The sequence below is a fragment of the Sinohyriopsis cumingii genome, chromosome 9, assembly GCF_028554795.1.
Source record: "Sinohyriopsis cumingii isolate HCF-2022 chromosome 9, ASM2855479v2, whole genome shotgun sequence".
Classification (NCBI taxonomy): Eukaryota; Metazoa; Mollusca; class Bivalvia; order Unionida; family Unionidae; genus Sinohyriopsis; species Sinohyriopsis cumingii.
This window is the reverse complement of record NC_142969.1, coordinates 115,046,520-115,059,189: the sequence shown is the minus strand read 5'-3', so window position 1 is coordinate 115,059,189 and position 12,670 is coordinate 115,046,520. Positions and strand designations below refer to the sequence as shown.

Below are 12,670 nucleotides of genomic sequence, written 5' to 3'. Positions count from 1 at the left end.
GTTTTGGGTGCTAACTGCAAAGTACTCTTCTGCACTGTTATTTTTAATTTCTTTATTAGAACTTAGTAAAACAGATAGCAGATAAACATAAGTTACAATTCTATCTGAGCAGTCTATCAGTAGAATTTACTAAATACCTGTGATATTCATTGTTTGCCCAATAACTGCAATCACTCTTGGATATGTTGTAAACATTGTCAGAATCGTGCAGTATTTTACGATACTGAACACCTTTGTATTGCACACACTAGCATGACATGCGTGCCTAAAGATAGTATAGTGTATTAGGGACTACTTTGTAAACGAACCATGTAGTAGATGCTTTAGGTTTTGGCTGATTAAATTTGTTTGTGAATGAACTAAAGCAGCTGTCATCCATTTGAAAGTATAGATGATAAAGTTACCAATGTGGAGAAGTTCACTGAATCAGAAACGAAACTTTCAAAGAAGCAAACGAATGAATGTGATATTCGCAATGTTAACAACAAAACGTGAGAGATGCAGTAATTGAAAATAATGTTCTGATCATTTAAACAGTTCCTTAGGAAAGTATTCATATCTTTTTGCAAAAAGATTGGTTAAGACCATGACGAGTGCTCTCTTAGGTCTAAAAAATATAGTTTAGAAAACCATATTGATGCCAAGGGTTATCGCATATCTATCAAAGACTAACCATTTTACAAATCTGTCAAACTAATTGATTCAAGAAAAAAATGCAACTGAAGGTTTTGGTAGGAAACTTAGAGTCTCAAAGCCAGCTATCCAAGACAACAAAAAAGTATTATTTTCCATGTGCATTTTTTTACAATATGACTCTAAATTTAAATTTTAAGTAGACCAAAATGACAGTTCTTTTTCAAATTGATGTGGAGCGTGCCTTTTAGTTTTAGACTTTTTGGTCTTAGATTTAAGGCAGAATGGTCTGAACTGCACACAGACAGATGAACCTTTGCAAAAAGTAAGGTAAGATGGACATTTGGAATAAAGAGTGGTCTCAATATGAAAATGATGGGCCCGTCTGCTCATGCGCGAGCTAAATAGCCAGTGAAAAACGATGTTTCTAACACAACTAGGCAGTATGTTATTGGAAGATCACCTGGAAGTAGTTGTATTCCGAAGTAGCCCACATAATGTGTTGATGACGTCACCAAATTTGAATATTCATTGCGTATTTATTCACTTGTGAATCGACATTGCACATAAATTACAAAATTAGCCTTTCCTTGACGATTTGTAAAATAAAATTCCAAACTCCTTGTTAACTCATTAAACCCCTGGCACCGCTTTACGTGGCAGGAGGTAGTAGCCTACTGCCGAGCTCTGTAGCGTCAAGGTCCTGTACAATACACTAAAGTGGGTGGTATTACAGAAAGGTAGACAGATGTAGCTCTACAATGATACCAAATAATCTGGAATTTGTAGTTGCACTACAAAATACAGAGGGAAAAACCTCATTTTTTGGACCCAATTTTTTTCTACCCAAAATTCACCCGTGGTCGGAATCCAATTTTGTGTCCAGGTTTTAGACTTTTTGGTCTCGGATCTAAAGCAAACTGGTATGAACAGCAAACAGACAGATGAACCTTTGCAAAAAGTAGGATAAGATGGCCATTTGGAATAAAGAGTGGTCTCGATAAAAAAATAATGGGTCGCTCACCAGTTATTAGTGACGTATGTACGGTGAAGTTGTTTGCATTTGAAATATGCACATTGGAGAGAATGTTGGCATACCTCTGTGCTACATTAATGTAATGTGGATGATATTTCTTTGGATATTGTACTTTTGCAAATTGTACATGATCTAAGCACACTTCTAACTAAAATGACTGCTCCCTTGTGCAAAAACAATCAGCCTGAATTAGACTAAAGTACTATATATATATATGTATATGTATGTGTGTGTATATATATATATATATATATATATATATATATATATATATATATATATATATATATATTCACTAGTTTTATGTATATCAAGTCCAATAAATGGGATGCAGATCCTAACATGGCATATTTGCTGGGCAGCATGTGTAGGGTTTTAGTTCTTTTGTATATATGTAGCTTTCCATTACTCTTTATTTCTACGTACTGTGCTCGTGTGTATTTCACTCTACATGTTGTTATTTGCTCGTAGCTTAGTTGTACTGTGATACATATGTTTCCAATACATAAGGACCACTCTTTATATTCTGTATTATGTACATGGGTGTTACAAATCCTTGTCGTTGTTTAGTTAAAATCTGTATACATATAAAATGGTATCATGCGTTTGTATTGATCAGTCATTTCACATGCATATCTTATCACCGCGTGTAATTGTGAAGTAGAATCTCTTCATGTAAATTATTTTATTGAGGTAAAAAAAAGCCAACATATAAATATTAATTATATATTTCGTGTGTCGCGCAGAGTGGGTGGGTATATATTTTAAAATAGAAACGGGATGTTTAATTACTATTTGTATGAATAAAACAGTAATTAAAAACTATGTATGTATGCATCAATTTTTATATTATAGTTTAAGGTAGGTAAAATAGCTCCTACCGGCTATTGTTTCTTAATATGTAAATGCAGTTCCAACTCTAATAAAAATTTTCATATGTCCGTGTCTATCTCTTGGGATCTTAGAGGACATGACACGATAATACATGTGTCCTAAATAAATTACCTGGTAATTTGATATATATTTAAATTGCTGACATTAATTCCTTTATTCGCCTGTTATGTGGGCGGCCTGGCTTTGATTTCCTTCTGATGCATGCATCTTTTCTTAACAGACTTGTACAATCATGAACCAGTGGCCTAGTGGTTTGAGGTTAGTGTTATGACTGGTCAGCCTGGTGTCAGGATAATATAACTGGGTGGGACATCATACTACATGTATGCGGCATGATGCCCCAGTGCTAGACATCACTATTAGCTGCCACACTGCAGACATCTTAGCGATATGACTGAATTTTTTTTAAAGCTACATTAAAAATCCAAATCGCACACACTTATAAACTAAGCTTATCTTTATTGATACCCTCTATTTTATAGGAGGAGAAAATATCATGCAAGGCTGTCCTGTGATGTAATTTTGAGAAAGGACAATAAAAGAATGCATAAATTTGAAATGTACAGTATAGCATGCCTTTGATAATAAAGGCAGTGGCTCTCGCTGAAAAACACACAAATACTAAATTAGCTACAGCCGTGCCATCTGTATGGAAACACATACTTGATTGGAATAATTGATGTGTGGTAAATACATACTTGATCAGGATAATTGATGTGTGATAAATACATACTTGATCAGAATAATTGATGTGTGGTAAATACATACTTGATCAGGATAACTGAAATTTGTAATACATGCTTGATCAAGATAATTGATGTATGGTAATACATACTTGATCAGGATAATTGATGTGTGGTAATACATGCTTGATCAGGATAACTGAAGTGTGGTAAATACATGCTTGATCAGGATAATTGATGTGTGGTAAATACATTCTTGATCAGAATAATTGATATATGGTAATACATACTTTATCGGAATAATTGATGTGTGGTAAATACATACTTGATTAGAATAATTGATTTATAGTAGTACATACTTGATCGTGAATTGATGTGTAGTAAATACATACTTGATCAGGATAATTGATGTATGCTAATACATGATCTGGATAATTGATGTGTGGTAATACATGATCAGGATAATTGATGTATGCTAATACATACTTGATCAGGATAATTGATGTATGCTAATACATACTTGATCAGGATAATTGATGTGTGATAATACATGCTTGATCAGGATAATTGATTTGTGGTAATACATGCTTGATCAGGATAATTGATGTATAGTAATACATACTTGATCAGGATAATTGATCTGTGGTAATACATGCTTGATCAGGATAACTGATGTATGCTAATACATACTTGATCAGGATAATTGATGTGTGGTAAATACATACTTGATCAGGATAATTGATGTATGCTAATACATACTTGATCAGGATAATTGATGTATGCTAATACATACTTGATTAGGATAATTGATGTATGGTAATACATGCTTGATCAGGATAATTGATGTGTGGTAAATACATGCTTGATCAGGATAATTGATGTGTGGTAAATACATGCTTGATCAGGATAATTGATGTGTGGTAAATACATGCTTGATCACGATAATTGATGTGTGGTAAATACATGCTTGATCACGATAATTGATGTGTGGTAAATACATAATTGATCAGGATAATTGATGTGTGGTAAATACATAATTGATCAGGATAATTGATGTGTGGTAATACATACTTGATCTACTTGTCATAGCTAGAGCTAAAATTATGTGCTCGGCAATCAAAAGGGTTATTGGTCTCCAATTTTTCAATTCGTACCTGTCCCCAAACATATTTAGTGCATTAAAAAAATACCAACAGCCCTCATAGATCCTAACATAATAGAGTTCTGCTTAATAGTTTCTTAAATGTGTCTCATGTAGTTACCAATATCATAAAGCGTGTAGTATCATTCTACAGTCAATCCATTGGGCCCTGGACGTTTACTTTTTGCAAAACCTTTCAGATAAAATATAGATGTAGTACCATTCTACAGTAATCCCATCAGGCCCTGGACTTTTGTTTTTTGCCATATCTTTCAATAAAATGTCAACATCGTCGATAGATATTTACTTATTAAGTGTACACTTATCGTCGTATGATACAATTTTCTCTAAAACATCCAATAACTCATTTTTGCTATTCAAATCAATAGTAATAGAAATATATAGGTTACTATAAATATCATATACATGTATTTAATATATAAGAAAATAATCCGATGTTTCAATTTCAAGTTTTCCATTTTTATCTTTCATCTCCTCAATCACTTGTTAAACTGTATTTTATTAACCCCAAAAATATTTAGTGTTTCTGTCATTCTCTCCAGCCCACTGAGTTTTTTTACTTTGAAATTACACCCTTGCATTTTTTTTTTCTCGTATTGTTTCAATTAAATTTTCAGTTCTTCTTATTTATTATCATCCCATGGAACACTGTTTGATACTATTTAAGGAAAATATATTAATTTACAATGTAAATGATTACAATAATGAGACTTTATCATGTTTCTTTTAAAATAATGTATTCGTGAAAACTTTATTCTTTATCTTAGTCCATCCCATCAAATTACATATGTCTGCCTTTGAATAACCGAAATCCCCATTGTCACATAGTACAGCTCGAACTCCATTAGCATATTCAAGCTCGAATAAAATATTGTTGTTTAGAATGGTTGATTTCGAACCTTCATCTATAAAATTCTATATTATACATGTTACGTCGCCCCACGATCACGGAGTGATCACTCAGATCTATATCGTTGTAAAATATCTTGTGTTCCCCAGGACATAATGATTTCCCCGCAGTAATATGAAAACAGGTTTATTCAGCTCTGTTTTGATTTGTTTTCAACTATTTGTTTCCTAGAGAAAACTTTTGTATAGGTATTGTAATCACTGTAAATTCAGAATTTCATTTAATCAACCAGAAAATATTCCAAATCATTAGCAGCATGAACAGTACCATGCTGGTGTAACGTTGACAGTTTAGTCTTGAAATATTACTCAGTATAACATTTGCACAACAATCTAGATACCTATTTACTTTTCTAAAGGGGGCCCCGAGTGGCCGAGTGGTCTAAAGCGCTTTCCGTTACGGATCACTGACATCTCACCTCTGTCTGCGCCTGTTCGAGACTCGGATTCAGCCAATGTGGGTATGTGAGAAAGCTTGCCAGTAGCTTCTCGTGCGTCGGTGGTTATTTTCGTGGTTTTTTTCGGGTTCTTCGTCCACCATTAATACTGGCCGCCATTCATAACCTATCGTGTGCTGAAAAATGGCGTTTAACCCAACAACAACAACGTTTCTAAAGACAAATGCAATTCATCCAACTTTTGTTGTGCTTACCGTATGTACTCGCTAATAATTCTAGTCAAACTGCAAACAAAGATCTTCCGTAGTATGTTTGTTAGGAGTAAATACGTAACACACCTTGATCTGCTGGCGCATGATGCTTCTTCCCGAAACAACATCATTATTACTATCATCTTCCCTGGTGTCAACTTTGATATATAAAAGTTCAATATATTTGAGGTAATCACAGTGACGGCGCGAGAGTTCAAGGCGATCTTCCACTTTGCTACCAAGAAGTTGTTTTTTAATGTCAGTTTCTAACCTTCCTCCTCCCTTCCTAAATATAGGTTCTGTGAAGAAATGCCCCAGGTTACAAAGAAATGAATATAAGGTGAAATACAATGATAATTTCAGCTGCAAAAACTCGAGACGGGTCCACTTCAAAACTGCCTCCCTCTTAAAACCCTCAGCACCATCACCAACCGCCCATCCCCGCTCAGCCACTCTTATCAGTTACGGATCCTACATAAACACACCAGGTGATAATTCGCACGGGTGTCGCGTCATTTCGTGCTGCACTTTATGGCAACATGCCCTGTTATTGTGCTACACAAAATTGGGTCAGTCTTTCACGACATAACCCCAGTTAGAGGAAACTAAGAAGACCTTGCTTTCGGTTATCGCGCAGAACCCGGAAATATTGGTTACCACTAGCTGCCTAAAATTTCAGACTGCATGGAAACAATTTTATCTCTTGAAGGCTTATGAAAACTGCACTTATTACTACGTTTCGCCTGCTCGACATGTACCAGGGTAATACCTGCGTTGAACGGGAAATAAAGTTAACTCGGTACTCTCTGAACTTGCCAATTATTTGCTCAAACGGTAAATGTTGGGGGGGTGGGTGTAAATACAGTATGGGAACGATAATAGTTTCATAACTGGAATCACCCGATACCAATATCACTCATAACACTGTATGCAAGTTCTTATTTGGTAATCAAACTTCATAACAAATTTACACCTGTGGACATGAGCAGGACCGGATTAATCCATAGACTAGTGATTGCGCTATATCCTTAGGTCCTCATATTTTGTAGGCCCTTTCTGCATGCCTTCCATTCCGTGTTGCAGTAACGACTTTGCGACATTCCTACTAGTCATACTGGCATGCAGCGCCTGATAACGTTAATCCTGGGAATGAGTTAATGTATAGAAATATGTACACGACCTTTGACCTTCTTCACATCTTTAACATTAACCGGAGCCGGCCTATATGAAGCTACAGCAAGCTTTTTCACATACCCGCGATGACCTAGCCGAGACACGAACCCACGTGAACAGAGGTGAAATAACGGTGAACTGTAAAGTCTAAGGAGCGCGCTTGCGACCGCTCGGACACCGGGGGCCCCCTCAAAGTACAAACAAAAATTATTAATAGGCAGTAAGAAGTTGAAAAGAACTGATTATACCTTTACCAACCTATGTACACAACTCAGTCTGTGAAATCACATCCTTGGAATACGATGATTGTCATCAGTCATGTTAACCTTCTGATGTCACAATCATAAGTCCAAAATTTAGCATGTATTGAGTGATCGACAACATGTAACTTGGCACAATTATTGTTCAATACTAACCTATTTATATTATTGGATCTATATTGTTTTGGGCGGTTACATACTTTTGCACATTATAATGAATCTGCAGGAAGAAATCTTAAAGCAAATTAATGAAATGTGAAATAAGCGTGTGTTACGGTTGATAGAAGAATACAAATGACTTAATCCACCCGCATAGCAGTGGAGTAGTTTTGTCTTTACTTATTTTGTTATTTGGAAAATCATCTTACTAAACAAAAACAAGATGAAATGTCAACAGCACCCGCTATTTCCAGGCAGTCACCACGGATATTCCCAGGCGGTCATTCATACAAGTACTAATCGAGCCTGGCGCTGCTTAATTTATATTAAGTTATATTTTTTTTAATTATTAAAAACCATCAACAATACATGTAAAAATTTAAACACATTTTTACAGGAAAACAATATTGCAAAAATATTACATAAAGCATTAAAATACGCAAATTGGTTTTTGTCTTGTAATAGGGATTATATCTAAAATGTTTTATTATGTACATGTTTGTTTTGTATGCATGTATCATCTAGCAGTACTGATGAATTTTTTAAAATACATATTTAAATTCTTTTTTCCTTATCGAAAACCTAGAATGAACAGTCTTTCAGAATAAACTTGACACCATTCAACCAGCAACCCTTGCTATCAAAATATGAGCCAGAGGGAAAACAATCTAGCTAATCTACAGGAAATAAAATCAGGACAATCAACAGGAAATATAATCTAGATAAATGATAGGAAACAGCTCATCACACGTGTATAAGTTAGAGAAAATACATAATATAGCTAACCAACAGACAAGAAGATCAAAAAAAAAAAAATGGAAACGACAACACCGGAAAAAGAACACTTATTGCGGAGAAAGCGGAAATAAAGAAAAGCTGCAAAAGAAGCAAAGGGTAGCGGACTCCCAGAGCACATACTAAAGAAGCTACCATGAAGATAAGAGAAAAGAAGATAATAGAAATTGCCACCCCAAAATAAATAAATGAAATCAATACCTAATAGCACAGAAAAGAAACCCCAACCTAAATCAACACTCAGTCAGCCCCACCGGAACTCATCTAAAGCACACATCCAGCATGGTTTACATAAGCATAGAACATCTATAACTTACAGTATAGCAATCGTCATCCCAACCTCAAAAGCACATGCAAGCTTATCATATAGGGCCTTCATTCTGACCCTAAAAAATTATCTTTAGACAAACACTGCTTTGGCCCTTAAAGGATCATGATAGGTTTGAATTACAAAATCGTGGAGTAGAGACACCCGAATTGCGATCGTAAAAGTCAACAGCTACTGTAAGCAAAAATGATACGGCAAATGTTTCGGAAAATACAAGTACGCATAGTACACAAGAAATAACTATTACAAAGTAGGAAAATTCACAGCTCGGGAACATCAGAAGCGGATGCGACTCTTACATGTTTGGCGTTAGGTCAAAGAACCGCCCCGCACAAAATAGGAAACTGGGTAAAGATTGGAAATAAATGTAACGTATGCTGATTGTATCAAAATGTGACAGCTTAGAAGGAGAAAGACAGATGCTGGCACTTGGGGAGTCTATGTTCCTCTGCGGCTAGCCTTGGTGGCACGGAACCAGCAGCTAATTGCAAAATTAAGAAGGTCGCAAATAAGAATAGGTGACAAGCGAATATAATTTAAAGACAGGAAACGTCTCGTGCCACGTGTATCCTTCTTTCACCGTCTGTTGTGATTTACGAGCACTATTACTGTGTTTACAACCACAACTATTATTGCCACGCCCAAGGAAAATATTGTATATCTTCCCAAGCGTTAGGGCATGTTTAAAATATCAAAGAAACGTAAAACTGGAATAGATTATCTGGAATGTCTTCCATGCATCGACTGACACGTAGAAACACAAACATTTGAGTCTTTTTTTTTCTATTGAATATTTACTTTTAATTTATTTATGTATTATTTGTTTATTATTCATTCATTTTTTTAAAGACTCGTTATGTAAGTAAAATGGGTGGATGATAGGCTGTCAAAGAGATAAAACTCCCAAAATGATAACAAAGAAGTTACTGAAATGCATGACTTGGGCAAATCCTGTATGTTTTGGAATTTATATTCTCGTCATGTCTAGACAATGACAGAAGATTGGGACTATTAACTTAGAAATTGTCCGGAATGGTGCATACCATGACTTTTATTAATATACTTCTAATCAAGGTCAGTTATGTTATTTCACTTATAAAGGTTGTTCCCGTGCTCTAGCAACCTCAGTTCCTTGCATTGCCTTACAGGAATATTCGTTTTCACTTTTAAAATAAATCCTATTTTATTATTGGCATAGACACAACTCGTCTTCCTAATACTGAAAAAATAAAATAGATTGGCGTGAAAAATTCCAAATGGTAACTGAATTAACCTTCAAAAAAATAATTAATACGACTGTAATTAACATTCACAGTTTAATACGACCGTACCAGGGCCCAGCAAAGTGGAATGAATTGCCCATTGAACTTAGACACAAAGACACAGTGATCACATTCAAGAGGGCTCTCAAAACGCACGCATTTCGACAGCAAGAACGAACTTAAAGACCTAATAATGTTTTCTACCTTAAATATTCTCAGCATGTTTTTTAATGTTTTCTAATTTCATGGTGTTTGTTTTTGTAATCATATCATTATATGTTTTTTATCTTATAGGTGTTGTCTAATGTTGTAAAGCGCTTAGAGCTTCTAAAGATTAGGCGCTATACAAAGTCCTCATTATTATTATTATTATTATTATTAATTATCATTCACAGTTTAATACGACTGTAATTATCATTCACAGTTCGTTTAACAGCATGCATATATTATCCATTAACAATCAATCAGCAACGATTATCTTGGGCAGCGCGCAATAAAATAATGAAAATGACTGCCAATACCACGTCTTGCAAACAGTATTTACAGCTAGTGTATAAAAAACAGATATAGTTTTCTGGGGAAATATTTATCTGAACTTCAGGTTTCCGTGTGAGAGGTTACAAGTTCGAATTTTACACTTTCTTTCCCGTACCATATGACTCCATCTCCTGTCCAGCTCGACGTTAGAGTCTCTTCCCTTTAACATAGTATATCAAAATCGGCCCCATCTCAACGTTGCAGTATCTTTCCCTCACTATAAACTGTCGTGGTTTGCACGTGCTGTATTGCATATTATACCAAATTCTGTCTCAGCTTGACGTTACAATCTCTTTCCCTTACCGTAAACTATCGTGCATTGCACATCTTTGCAAGTACGTAACATGATAGTACTTTATTCTGATTTATGACAAGCGGTCTATTGACAATCGGATCTCCAAATAACCTTTAAAAACGTTAAAATAAATTCCGTCTCTTGTCAAGACGTATGCTGCATCCTATTGCTAAAAGTCATACAGAATGCTTAAGCCATGCATTAGTTTTTTTTGTGAATTATGCCATAGTTTCCAGTGTCCCAGTTTTTGGATTATTAAACTTAATGACTTTTAAGTTTAATCGTTGCATCGTTGCTGACTAGGATGCGTAGAAATTTAAAGTTAAATACACTAGCAAAATATATTATAATTCTTATTATCCTCTTTTTGTTGTTGAATTTTGTTGTATTTCAGGATAATGCAAAATTTTTTTCTATATATTTCTGTTCCTTTTGGTAACTCTTTCATAATGAGTTTCAATCCAGAGCAATGTATTTTTTGGCCCCATAAACCTTACAATCTTTTCATCATGGCGTTTAATTAAAAAGCTGTTACGAAGGAAGGATTTTTAATTTAACATTTGAATCGCTTCTGCAAAATAGGAGAAACATGATTTGATTGCTGTACTAGGTAATATCTTCTTTTATAAAATAATTAAAATTATCTTTAATTTCTGGAATGTAATACCCATTTAATTTATTTTATTCCAATTTAATTTTTTTGTATTTCGTATGAACAATTTTTATAGATCGTAATTTCACTAGCTCTGCATACATTTTTTTTAAAGCAGGTAATGAATTCGGAAGGAGACAAAGGAACGTATCTCAGTATACGTAACTGTCCCAAACTCTTTGCCTCTCTATGACACCTCAGCGTGATCTAGCGACAGCAGAGAGATTAGTAGTGGAATTGAAATAATATGGCATTCGTTCCCATCCACTCCATTACCGATCCCTTAAGTTATTGCCCCGGTCCCTGCCGAGTCTTATCACACTGTGGCTACGTCACGCTGTTGCATCATAAACTAAACTAAAATAATAATAAAAAGTCCTTGCATTTGTGCTGTTAGGATATACGAGCAAATTTAATTAGACTTGTTATAGATGAAATGAATTGAATTACAAGATACGTCGTATTGTATTAGCAGTTCGTGGTATATAAACAGTAAAATCTTTACCGAAAAACGTCTTTCGAGAATGAGTCACTTGCCGTTTCCGTTACTGTAAGCAATTTAATAGCAGCTGTTTCGGTGTGAGATGATTAAGGCGGCTCGTTGGTCTAGGGGTATGATTCTCGCTTAGGGTGCGAGAGGTCCCGGGTTCAAATCCCGGACGAGCCCGAAAATATTTTTTATCTCATTATCTTATCTTGATGCAACAATATTTAAGTGCCAAACTTCATAACTTCAACATTTACACGCTTTATTATATTAAAGGCTTTGAGTACAGAATATTAACTGAAATCATTTAAAATATTGATTAACCTTTCCATGTTTAGATCTGATCAAAACACCTGCGTATGCCCATATACTGCTATTGTTAAGACCTGGATTAGAATGTGGACAGAATGTTTGAAATAAATTTAATATGTGTGACTCATTAGTCTTGGAAAAAGATTATCGTTGATTGGTGTGAAAGGTTTAGTATCACGGACATAAAGGGAGACTTTCTCGATATTTCAATCGGATTCCCCTATTACGGAATTGCAATTCAAGTGTCCTTTACAAAATGATACTTTTTATATCCAAACCGATGTGTGTGGTGCGTTCACGGTATCCAGAAACAGTGGTGAGATTGAATTAATGTTGTGTGCGACCGTTCGGATATCTACGACAGTGTTTATTTTCTTATTTTTATTTTGGATCCTGTCTATTTCATCACAGTGGGTTGATGAGGTTGAAATCTCAGCTAGAAAA

The 12,670-nt window shown here is 35.0% G+C and overlaps 1 non-coding gene across 1 annotated transcript; it reads left to right on the top strand.

The window, feature by feature from the left end:
* Window positions 1-12,022: 12,022 nt before the first annotated feature.
* On the top strand, window positions 12,023-12,094 carry Trnap-agg (transfer RNA proline (anticodon AGG)). The gene has a single exon. It is a non-coding gene; the product is annotated as a tRNA-Pro (tRNA).
* The last annotated feature ends 576 nt before the right edge of the window (window positions 12,095-12,670 follow it).